Raw genomic sequence first — 12,313 nt, 5'->3', positions numbered from 1 at the left:
CTCTCTCCCCAACAACTTCATACTTGCCCCCTTTCCAAAACTCTTGCATTTACCTCCCTAATCCATTAACAAATTAAACAACCATGGAGACATCACACACAATTATATAAAACATATATATATATAATTATCCCTGGGGATAGGGGAGAAAGAATACTTCCCACGTATCCCTGCGTGTCGTAGAAGGCAAACTAAAAGGGCAGGGAGCGGGGGGCTGGAAATCCTCCCCTCTTCATTATTTTTTTTTAATTTTCCAAAAGAAGGAACAGAGAAGGGGCCAGGTGAGGATTTTCCCTGAAAGGCCCAGTTCTCTGTTCTTAACGCTACCTCGCTAACGCGGGAAATGGCGACTAGTTTGAAAGAAAAAAAGAAAAGATATATATATATATATATGTACATATATATATATATATATATATATATATATATATATATATATATATATATATATATATATATATATATATATATATATATATATATATATATATATATATATATATATATGTATGGTTGACTGGTTGGTAAGGTTATTTAATGTATGTATGATTCATGGTGAGGTGCCTGAGGATTGGCGGAATGCTTGCATAGTGCCATTGTACAAAGGCAAAGGGGATAAGAGTGAGTGCTCCAATTACAGAAGTATAAGTTTGTTGAGTATTCCTGGTAAATTATATGGGAGGATATTGATTGAGAGGATGAAGGCATGTACACAGCATCAGATTGGGGAGTAGCAGTGTGGTTTCAGAAGTGGTAGAGGATATGTGGATCATGTGTTTGCTTTGAAGAATGTATTTGAGAAATACTTAGAAAAACAAATGGATTTGTATGTAACATTTATGGATCTGAATAAGGCATACGATAGAGTTTTAAGAGATGCTCTCGTGGAAGGTTTTAAGAATACATGATGGGTGAGGCAAGTTGTTAGAAGCAGTGAAAAGTTTTTATCGAGGATGTAAGGCATGTGTACGGGTAGGAAGAGAGGAAAGTGATTTGTTCTCAGTGAATGTAGGTTTGCGGCTGGGATGTGTGATGTCTCCATGGTTGTTTAATTTGTTTATGGATGGGGTTGTTAGGGAGGTGAATGCAAGAGTTTTGGAAAGAGTGGCAAGCATGCAGTCTGTTGTGGATGAGAGAGCTTGGGAAGTGAGTCAGTTGTTGTTCGCTGATGATACAGCGCTGGTGGCTGATTCATGTAAGAAACTGCAGAAGCTGGTGACTGAGTTTGTTAAAGCCACTCTCTCTTGTCCTGCCCACTCTCGTCCCAAGACTCTCTCTCCTGTCCTGCCTGACTCGTACCAAGCCTCTCTCTCCTCTCCTGCCTGACTCTCGTCCCAACCCACACTCTCCTGTCCCGCCTGACTCTCGTCCCAAGCCACTCTCTCCTGTCCAGCCTGACTCTCGTCCCAAGCCTCTCTCTCCTGTCCTGCCGACTCTAGTTCCATTCCTCTCTCTCCTCTCCTGCCTGACTCTCGTCCCAAGCCTCTCCCTCCTGTCCTGCTTGATTCTCGTCCCAAGCCTCTCTCTCCTGTCCTGCCGACTCTCGTCCCAAGACTCTCTCTCCTGTTCTGCCTGACTCGTCCCAAGCCTCTCTCTCCTGTTCTGCCTGAATCGTCCCAAGCCTCCTTCTCCTGTCCTGTCTGACTCTCGTCCCAAGACTCTCTCTCCTGTCCTGCCTGACTCTCGTCACAAGCCTCTCTCTTCTGTCCAGCCTGACTCTCGTCCCAAACCTCTCTTCCTGTCCTCCTGTCCTGCCTGACTCTCGTCCCAAGCCACTCTCTCCTGTCCAGCCTGACTCTCGTCCCAAATCACTCTGTCTTGTCCTGCCTGACTCTTGTCCCAAGACTCTCTCTCCTGTCCTGCCTCACTCTTGTCACAAGCCTCTCCCTCCTGTCTTGCTTGACTCTCGTCCCATGCCTCTCTCTCCTGTCCTGCCTGACTCTCGTCCCAAGCCTCTCCCTCCTGTGTTGCCTGACTCTCGTGCCAAGCCTCTCTCTCCTGTCCTCCCTGACTAGTCCTATGCCTCTCTTTCTGTCCAGCCTGAATCTCGTGCCAAGCCTCTCTCTACTGTCTAGACTGATTCTCGTCCCAAGCCTCTCTCTCCTGTTCAGCCTGACTCTCGTCTCAAGCCTCTCTCTTCTATCCTGCCTACTATCGTCCCAAGCCTCTCTCTCCTGTCTAGCCTCACTCTCGTTCCAAGCCTCTCTCTCCTGCCATGCCGACTCACGTCCCAAGACTCTCTCTCTCTTGTCCTGCCTGACTCGTCTCAAGCCTCTCTCTCCTGTCCAGCCTCACTCTCGTCCCAAGTCTCTCTCTCCTGTCCAGCCTGACTCTAGTCCCAAGCCTCTCTCTCGTGTCCTCCTGTCTTGCCTGTCTCTCATCCCAAGCCTCTCTCTCCTTTTTCAGCCTGACTCTCATCCCAAGCCTCTCCCTCCTGTCTTGCCTGAATCTCGTCCTAAGCCTCTCTCTCCTGTCCTGCCTGACTCTCGTCCCAAGCCTCACTCTCCTGTCTTGCTTGACTCGACCTATGCCTCTCTCTCCTGTCCAGCCTGAATCTCGTCCCAAGCCTCTATCTTCCTTTCAGCCTGACTCTCGTCGCAAGCCTCTCTCTTCTATCCTGCCTACTCTCGTCCCAAGCCTCTCTCTCCTGTCTAGCATCACTCTCGTTCCAAGCCTCTCTCTCCTGTTCTGCTGACTCTAGTCCCAAGCCTCTCTCTCTCTTGTCCTGCCTGAATCGTCCCAAGCCTCTCTCTCCTATCCAGCGTCACTCTCGTCAAAGCCTCTCTCCTGTCCAGCCTAACTCTCGTCCCAAACCTCTCTTCCTGTCCTCCTGTCCTGCCTGACTCTCGTCCCAAGCCACTCTCTCCTGTCCAGCCTGACTCTCGTCCCAAGCCACTCTGTCTTGTCCTGCCTGACTCTTGTCCCAAGACTCTCTCTCCTGTTCTGCCGACTTTCGTCCCAATCCTCTCTCTCCTATCCTGCCTACTTTCGTCCGAAGCCTCTCTCTCCTGTCCTGCCTCACTCTCGTCCCAAGCCTCTCCCTCATGACCTGCCTGAGTCTCGTCCCAAACCTCTCTTTCCTGTCCAGCCTGACTCTCGTCCCAGGACTCTCTATCCTGTCCTCCCTGACTCGTCCTATGCCTCTCTCTCCTGTCCAGCCTGAATCTCGTCCCAAGACTCTCTCTCCTGTCCAACCTGACTCTCGTCCCAAGCCTCTCTCTCCTGTCCAGCCTGACTCTCGTCCCAAGCCTCTCTCTTCTGTCCTGCCTGACTCGTCCAAAGCTTCTTTCTCCTGTCCTGCCTGACTCTCGTCCTAAGACTCTCTCTCCTGTCCTGCCTGACTCTCGTCCCAAGCCTCTCTATCCTGTCCAGCCTGACTCTCGTCCCAAGCCTCTCTTTCCTGTCCTCCTGTCCTGCCTGACTCTCGTCCCAAGCCACTCTCTCCTGTCCAGCCTGACTCTCGTCCCAAGCCACTCTGTCTTGTCCTGCCTGAGTCTAGTCCCAAGACTCTCTCCTGTTTTGCCGACTCTCGTCCCAAGCCTATCTCTCCAGTCCTGCCTGACTCTCGTCCCAAGCCTCTCTCTCCAGTTCTGCCTGACTCTCGTCCCAGGCCTCTCTTTCCTGTCCTTTTGTCCTTCCTGACGCTCGTTCAAAGCCACTCTCTCCTGTCCAGCCTGACTCTCGTCCCAAGCCACTCTCTCCTGTCTAGCCTGACTCTCGTCGCAAGCCTCTCTAACCTGTCCTGCCGACTCTCGTCCAATTCCTCTCTCTCCTCTCCTGCCTGACTCTCGTCCCAAGCCTCTCCCTCCTGTGTTGCTTGACTCTCGTCCGAAGCCTCTGTCTCCTGTCCTGCCTGACTCTCGTCCCAAGCCTCTCTCTCCTGTCCTGCCTGACTCTCGTCCCAAGCCTCTCTCTCCTGTCCTTCCTGACTCTCGTCCCAAGCCTCTCTCTCATCTGCTGCCTGACTCTCGTCCCGAGCCTCTCTATCCTGTCGTCCCTGACTCGTCCTATGCCTCTCTCTCCTGTCCAGCCTGAATCTTGTTCCAAGCCTCTCTCTCCTCTCCAAACTGACTCTCGTCCTAAACCTCTCTCTCCTGTCCAGCATGACTCTCGTCCCAAGCCTCTCTCTCCTATCGTGCCTACTCTCGTCCCTAGTCTCCCTCTCCTGTCCTGCCTCACTCTCGTCACAAACTCTCTCCCTCCTGTCTTGCTTGACTCGTCCCATGCCTCATATAAATAGAATCATCAAGCTTCACTATATTAGCTTTACTATATTTAAATATAAACAAGGTCTAACCGAGGTTACTTGGTTGAGCAAGATGTGAGAATATCATCAATTGGCCCTCCAGCCCTGGGTTGAAATTGTCGTTCTTACGAAATACTCAATAACTGATTTAGAAGGCATTGCAGTTATTTGGGCACTCAAACATTTTAAGGAATACATATATGGTTACCCTATTACAGTTTATACAGATCACAGAGCACTGTGAGGTATTTTTCAACAACAGGATCCTACAGGAAGGTTTCAGAGGTGGTTTTTAACTATACAAGCATTTGACCCAGATTTTCGCTTTGTTTCTGGCTCATCCAATGTAGTTGCAGACGCGCTCTCCCGCAGAGTGGGTGCAGTCACTGTAAATAATAGCCTTCGTATATTTTGATGTAGAGAGGTTGAGACAGCATCAATGTGATGACCCAGTCTGGGATCCTATCATATAATTCCTAGAGGGTATAAGATCTTCCTTGGATGCTAAAACAGTTGTCCCAGTCAGAGAATTGTATTTAGCACAGTGGGGGAGTCTTGTGCAGGGACGCGAAATTAGGAGTGCCAGCCCGTGTTGTTAAACAAACAATAATTCCAACAGTATTAGTACAGGATTTCTTGAAGTTAGCACATGATTCAACCCAGGCCGCACACCCAGGCGCAGATAGATGCTATAAGCAAACTCGTTTGAGGTATTTTTGGCCAAGATACATAAAAACATTACAGATCATATTTTGAGGTGCCAAACCTGTAACACTCACAAGGGAAGTCCCACCACCCCGCAGACTGTGTTGAAATATCCTTTACCTTCATACCCATGGGAAAGAGTTCATAAGGACATATTAGGAGGTTTTCCTAGGTCCATGACAGGCTACAGTAGCATTTAGTAACTACTGATGCCTTCACGAGATATTGTGAATTAGTCCAGTTCAAAATAAAGACGCAGCCACGGTCGCTAAGACGTTCAAAAAATATATCTTAGACAGACATAATGCGCCGAAGATTTTAGTCACAGATAATGGTGGGGAATCTAATAACTCATTATCAGAAGAACTCTGTAAATTGTATAACATAAGTAAATGTAATATAATGTCGCATCACCCAGCCTCGAATGGCCTGTCAGAGAGATTGAACCGCAAGATCCTCCAGTGTCTTCCCACCAACATTAATTTTGACCATGATGAATGGAGTGAGTACCTGTCTGATGTCCGATGTTCATTAAATTCAACTTATCATAAGTCTATTGGAGACACACCCTTCCACGCCTTACACGGTTTTGATAAAGTGTTGCCGTATGACATAATAGCGTCACCTCCTTCATGTCCAGCGGTCCAGAGATCAGTTGTAGCGGAAAAATATCGCACGACTCAATTGATTCATCAAAGGATCAAGGAAAATCTAGGTGAAGCCACTACAACCTTCATGAACTAGGCTGATAAATCCGCGAAACCATCAAAGGTGGCTCCCGGACTCTTGGTAATGGTGCAGAAATTTAACACTAGAAGTGAAGTTCCTAAACTTGAACCAAAATTTTCTGGTCCCTATAGAGTCTTAGCTCATTTAAAGGGACATAAGTTCAGGGTTCGACATCTAAATACAGGTGACATTCGTGAAGAACATGAGGACCACTTGAAAGTTTTACAGTATTCTGAACATGATCATCCCGGTACCACAACAGACAACACTCCTCAAATCCCAAACAATGTCACCCAACCAACTTCTACCACTGTTCAGACTGTCCCCACACCAGAACCGACCACCCTCACAACACCACCACAGACACATCAGTATTCATTAAGACCTCACCTTTAAGAAGTTCCTAAGTTTATCATTTTCCAGGTTCTTCCTTCTCATGTCCTTATGATGTCTTCCTATATATGACACCATGGCAGTACCAGGAGCCCTTCTCACGACTCCCCGCGGGGTCCGCCTCGTGAGGGACACAGTCTCAGATAAGTTGGGCCTGGAGGGTCTGCCCTACACTTACGATAATTTAGTAAAACTAATGGAGGCCGTACCTCGTTTACGGTCTACCCTACTCACATTTTAAACCAGTGCGTCCATCAGAAACTCTAGTGTTGCTCCTCCTCCAACTTTGTTAAACCAGTGGACCTGGAAATTGAATAGTACCTGTGTGATTCTGTATGACATAATGCAAGACATTGAATCTCCAGTAAATACTAATGCCAGGATGAACACGAGAAAGCAAAGGAGAAGCAAGAGAGGTCTGCTTAATTTTGTAGGGTCCCTCCAATCATATTTGTTTGTTATTGCTACTCAGGAAGAACTTAATTCAGTTAGGAATCAGGTTAGATCCTTAGAATTTCAACAACTTCTTAACAACAGGTATATTAAGGCTAAAGCTAAGATCTTAAAACAACATTCTAAATATTTGAATGACATAATGTTAACTGTTAATAACTTGACACAATATGTAGCACTACTGTTAAAGTCTCTTAATCCCATATATGCTATAGTGACTATTTCCACATATGTTGATAGTTTATATGCCTAGATCACTTATCATGCATATTATTTCACTGACTTATTGGAAGATGTTAATAATCTGGTAAAACAAGTTGTCACACCATCATTTTTTTCCTTCTCAGAACTCACACGTATCATTAAACAAGCGGATGGTGTGGTCAGCCAGTATACTAGTGAGTGTTAGTGTCATGTTGCCAAGTTATGTATGCAGATGATGCCGTTCTCCTAAGTCAATGTACAAATGATGATGACGTGTATCCGGAAGTTGAACATTTTACGTTATGATGTAATGATAATGACCTTGAACTCAATGTTCAGAAAACAAAACAAATGATTGTAAATCACATTAGCTTACCAGTGGCTCAGGTACATTTATATGTTAGTGGTGAACTTGTAGAATCTGTGAAGGAATGTAATTACTTGATAATGAATTTTCTTTATATAGAAATATGGAGGCACTGTACAAAAACGTAATTTCTAGAATGAATTTTGTTAGGAATCTTAGCATCCTAAAAATTAACACTAAAACTATAGATTTATTCTATACAGCTTTTATACAGTCAGTAATCTCATTATCATTCACATGTTGGTAGGCAAACTGGAATTCAGATCAAAACATAAATTGACAAAAGTTATCAAGATCTGCATTAAATTAGGAATACCAGTTTACTACTAGAAATATACACAAAATGTTAATGAGGTAATAAATTACCTACGATGAAAAGATATTGTGTTTAGCATTATGAAGAGCAAGGAAGAAAATAGACCCAGATGAGCCAGTGTCCGGGCTCGGCCACTCCTCCATATTGTTTCCCCGGTAGCCACTTGGGCAGCGCTAATGTGCGTCGACTTCCTATTGTTGGAGCGCTGCTGCTCGTGATTCATGATTGGTCCTCCGCGGTCCAGTGGCTACTGTGATTGGTCCTCCGCGGACCAGTGGTTACTGTGATACGTTCCTGTGGTATATTGATTAGGGCCGCAGTTGGCCGTGCTGTCTTACCTAACATAAACCTTCCTGGTACATGTATAATGGACACACGTAAAACATGTTATCTTTTCATATTTTTTCTTGAGAGAAATCTTAATAAACTTCAAAAACGGAAAGAGAAACAAAAATGTCAAAACATAAATATACTTACTCACGTGTATAGTTATATTTCTACATCTAGATGAAACAGACGAATGTGTTACATATTTTGAAATGTTACTCAGGATTGAACGTATGTATATTGATAGATCTTAATAAGTGGGAGCAGTTAAGGTCAGAACTGGTAAAAGAGGCCTTCCCTTATTTACCGTGTTTTTTTTTGGCTTAGCTTAGCTCTTTAGCTTAGTGAAGCATTCCCCCATTTCCTCCCCTAAATTTCATTTGTGTTTATTTTCTGTTTACTCTTCTATTTTTGTGTTTACAGACAAGTGAGTGTTGACCGGTATTTCTGGTGTTGCTGGACCACTGGTACATCTCACGAAGGTTGTTTGGACACAATTGTGCGACCATGTGAGAGGTGATGACAGCAGGAGAACTCCACCCAGCTTGGTACGTCCAGCCAGCCCTACTGTGGGGCGCTTGTCTGTCTGATCAGCTGCCTCGTATATTGTCTTAGAGAAGATGTAAGGTGTTACAAGTACCTTTTGTGTGGGGTGGTACCACACGCCACCCCAGAATCTGGGGTCTAGCCCCACTGGTATGGACTCTAGTAAGCCAACCACTCACTACTACCGTAGTGGGTAGTGGTGGTGACCGACCTACGCTGGACATTAAGTCCACAAATGCAGAATTTGTTATGTTACATGTGACCGGTTCAACGCTTCCCTCAACCCCTTCCTCATCAAGAAAGTGATTGATGGCCTGGCTCGATATTTCGCCTAAGGGCTGAGGAGTCTTATTCAAGAATTATTAACATCTTCATCCTAGCCGTAATGAACAGAAATAATTAACAGAGCTTTTATATCCCAGCTACAGTGAAGGAAATTAATACAACTGAGAGGAGATCAATTTCATACACATTGGTGGATGACTGATGGAAATTATTAAGTTCTTATTCGAATTTTGTCTTATCTTGATTTTGTTGATTTTCATTGACCAGTAAATCTTGACCTGCACAAGGTAAGGCTGCCAATAACTTTTGCACATGTCATCCAAAAACTATATCACTACACATCTTGTGCTTTATATTTTGAAACACAGAATGAAGAAGTTTGATATACCTTACTTGGGTCTGGTCATGTAGTGATGTGCTGGCTATACTTATTTGACAGTTATGTTACACATGATAGGAAAGCTGTGTGGTAAAACTGGAGGGATGAAGGAACTTTATTTAATGGAAGTACCAGATACTTCTTGGTTCCTGTTCTCTACAGTCTGCTATATTGAAAACTATCTTGTGTTTGTTGATAAAACTTTATGAATATTTGATATTTATGTAAAAATTGGAGTGCATGAATGAATTAATATGAAATATACAATTATGAAAGAATACTTGTAAAATCTGGAGAAAATCTAAACTTTACATTTCAGAATAAAAACATTGCAGTTATATTTCTGCTTGAACATTACATTTCATTCCACATTCTATTATTTAAGCCTCCTTTTCTCTATAAGTCCTCATGAATGAATGGAATGGCTACAAAAGCCAAAATGGGTTCAGAACTAATTCAGCTGATTTATGGGTAAACCATAGCAATGAGAGGAATACATATGAAAATTATTGGTTTCATGAAAGGTACAAAAAAAAGGCAATTGCAGGTGTACATCACATAGCAAAGAGTAAGTTAAACAATGAAACAATTTACAGGATTAGTAATATTACAACCATTTTTGTTGGTGAAGCCATAATGCAAGAATAAACTGAAGTCCAAATAATAAGAATCAAAAGTACATAATGTGTTGTGAAAACTGGTACCAGAATGAAGTAATTAAACACAAGAAGATATGTATCAGCATAGAACAGAAAATCCATGAAATGATAAAATCATTAACGGAATAATGATAGTTACACCAAAATAAATACTTCATGCAGTTTCAAGGAAAAACAAACTAGCTCAACTAAATACTTTAAACAACGTGGCAACATGAGGAAAAGAAAAAAGCTTTGGAATTGTTTTACGTCTTGTACAACAATGTTACTTCACAATAAGAGTATTCTCTTAAACAGGGTCATCTTGGGGCTCAGCGAAGCCAATCTTTTCAAATTACACTTTCGAAACAACACCCAAATATATAAGGTCATTCCTTTCAAATTACCTTTTGGAAACAACACACAAATACATAAGGTCATTCCTTTCAAATTACCGTTTGGAAACAACACATAAATATATAAGTACGACTGGAAATTTTAGGTATGCTGATCATTAATTGAAAACATCAGGGGAGACCCATTATGAAGAAGAGCAAAGAAACTTGTCAGCTTTACCTTATACTGCAGATAATATCTGAAGAATTAATTTCAATGAGTCCTTAACTTTACAGAGATGCAGAAGTGTCTTGTTCCTCTGAAAAATATAAAGAACAAAATGGTAATCAGCAGCGTAGTTACAAGAGGATGGAGGGTAGGCCCCAGGAACCACCGACTGTTTAGGGTTTTTATGATATCCAATTCTGCCTAGCTCCTAGGTTGCCATCCAGTCAATTTGGCCGTGATAATCATGGCAAATCTATCCCCAAGGGTCCCAAATATCTAAACGCCAGTGGTAAATAGCACCTCGACTAAACTCAAAATATCACATATTGTTTACTTGACACTTATAGAGCCTAGCTTTGAGAAAGAACAAGCGGGAAAGTTTGATCATTTCTCTCCTGCTCCTGCCTCTCTCTCCGTCTCCCATATGGCCTTCCCATACACCAAGATGATATATATATATATTTTTTTTTTTTTTTTTTTTTTTTTATACTTTGTCGCTGTCTCCCGCGTTTGCGAGGTAGCGCAAGGAAACAGACGAAAGAAATGGCCCAACCCCCCCCATACACATGTACATACACACGTCCACACACGCAAATATACATACCTACACAGCTTTCCATGGTTTACCCCAGACGCTTCACACGCCCTGATTCAATCCACTGACAGCACGTCAACCCCTGTATACCACATCGCTCCAATTCACTCTATTCCTTGCCCTCCTTTCACCCTCCTGCATGTTCAGGCCCCGATCACACAAAATCCTTTTCACTCCATCTCTCCACCTCCAATTTGGTCTCCCTCTTCTCCTCGTTCCCTCCACCTCCGACACATATATCCTCTTGGTCAATCTTTCCTCACTCATTCTCTCCATGTGCCCAAACCATTTCAAAACACCCTCTTCTGCTCTCTCAACCACGCTCTTTTTATTTCCACACATCTCTCTTACCCTTACGTTACTTACTCGATCAAACCACCTCACACCACACATTGTCCTCAAACATCTCATTTCCAGCACATCCATCCTCCTGCGCACAACTCTATCCACAGCCCACGCCTCGCAACCATACAACATTGTTGGAACTACTATTCCTTCAAACATACCCATTTTTGCTTTCCGGGATAATGTTCTCGACTTCCACACATTTTTCAAGGCTCCCAAAATTTTCGCCCCCTCCCCCACCCTATGATCCACTTCCGCTTCCATGGTTCCATCCGCTGACAGATCCACTCCCAGATATCTAAAACACTTCACTTCCTCCAGCCTCTCACCATTCAAACTCACCTCCCAATTGACTTGACCCTCAACCCTACTGTACCTAATAACCTTGCTCTTATTGACATTTACTCTTAACTTTCTTCTTCCACACACTTTACCAAACTCCGTCACCAGCTTCTGCAGTTTCTCACATGAATCCGCCACCAGCGCTGTATCATCAGCGAACAACAACTGACTCACTTCCCAAGCTCTCTCATCCCCAACAGACTTCATACTTGCCCCTCTTTCCAAAACTCTTGCATTTACCTCCCTAACAACCCCATCCATAAACAAATTAAACAACCATGGAGACATCACACACCCCTGCCGCAAACCTACATTCACTGAGAACCAATCACTTTCCTCTCTTCCTACACGTACACATGCCTTACATCCCCGATAAAAACTTTTCACTGCTTCTAACAACTTGCCTCCCACACCATATATTCTTAATACCTTCCACAGAGCATCTCTATCAACTCTATCATATGCCTTCTCCAGATCCATAAATGCTACATACAAATCCATTTGCTTTTCTAAGTATTTCTCACATACATTCTTCAAAGCAAACACCTGATCCACACATCCTCTACCACTTCTGAAACCACACTGCTCTTCCCCAATCTGATGCTCTGTACATGCCTTCACCCTCTCAATCAATACCCTCCCATATAATTTACCAGGAATACTCAACAAACTTATACCTCTGTAATTTGAGCACTCACTCTTATCCCCTTTGCCTTTGTACAATGGCACTATGCAAGCATTCCGCCAATCCTCAGGCACCTCACCATGAGTCATACATACATTAAATAACCTTACCAACCAGTCAACAATACAGTCACCCCCTTTTTTAATAAATTCCACTGCAATACCATCCAAACCTGCTGCCTTGCCGGCTTTCAT

Source organism: Panulirus ornatus, chromosome 42 (assembly GCF_036320965.1).
Source record: "Panulirus ornatus isolate Po-2019 chromosome 42, ASM3632096v1, whole genome shotgun sequence".
NCBI lineage: Eukaryota > Metazoa > Arthropoda > Malacostraca > Decapoda > Palinuridae > Panulirus > Panulirus ornatus.
The sequence above is the reverse complement of the archived record's forward strand: the minus strand, read 5'-3'. Positions refer to the sequence as shown.